Source organism: Haliaeetus albicilla, chromosome 2 (genome assembly GCF_947461875.1).
Source record: "Haliaeetus albicilla chromosome 2, bHalAlb1.1, whole genome shotgun sequence".
Lineage (NCBI taxonomy): Eukaryota > Metazoa > Chordata > Aves > Accipitriformes > Accipitridae > Haliaeetus > Haliaeetus albicilla.
The window spans coordinates 12,039,164-12,039,529 of NC_091484.1; positions in this window are offsets into that span (position 1 = coordinate 12,039,164).

The following is a 366-nucleotide window of genomic DNA, read 5'->3' on the forward strand; positions in this document are numbered from 1 at the left end:
TTTGCCTCCTGCATCCCCCTGGGCAGGCAGGGTCAGTCCCCTTCCACAATTCTGTCCAGCTTGGGGTGTTCCTGGGGGCACAGGCTGCTCTGCAGGGCCCCTTGCACCCTGCCAGGAGAGTCCCCCAAAGCGTCTCATCATGTTTCATTCCAGCCCCTTCCCATCACCTTCTCCTCCCAGGGTTTGTATGCCTCTGGATGGATTTGCTCCCCCAAGTCAGCCCCTCACCTCACTCTGGGTGCGCAGCTGGACTGTTTTCATCTTCCCCAGACAGAAAATCAGGGGTGAAAGCAGTAGAAGCATGTACCAGGATGGGCCTGGAGAGAGGCAGGAGGAGGTGGGAAAAGGAGTTGCACACCGTGAACG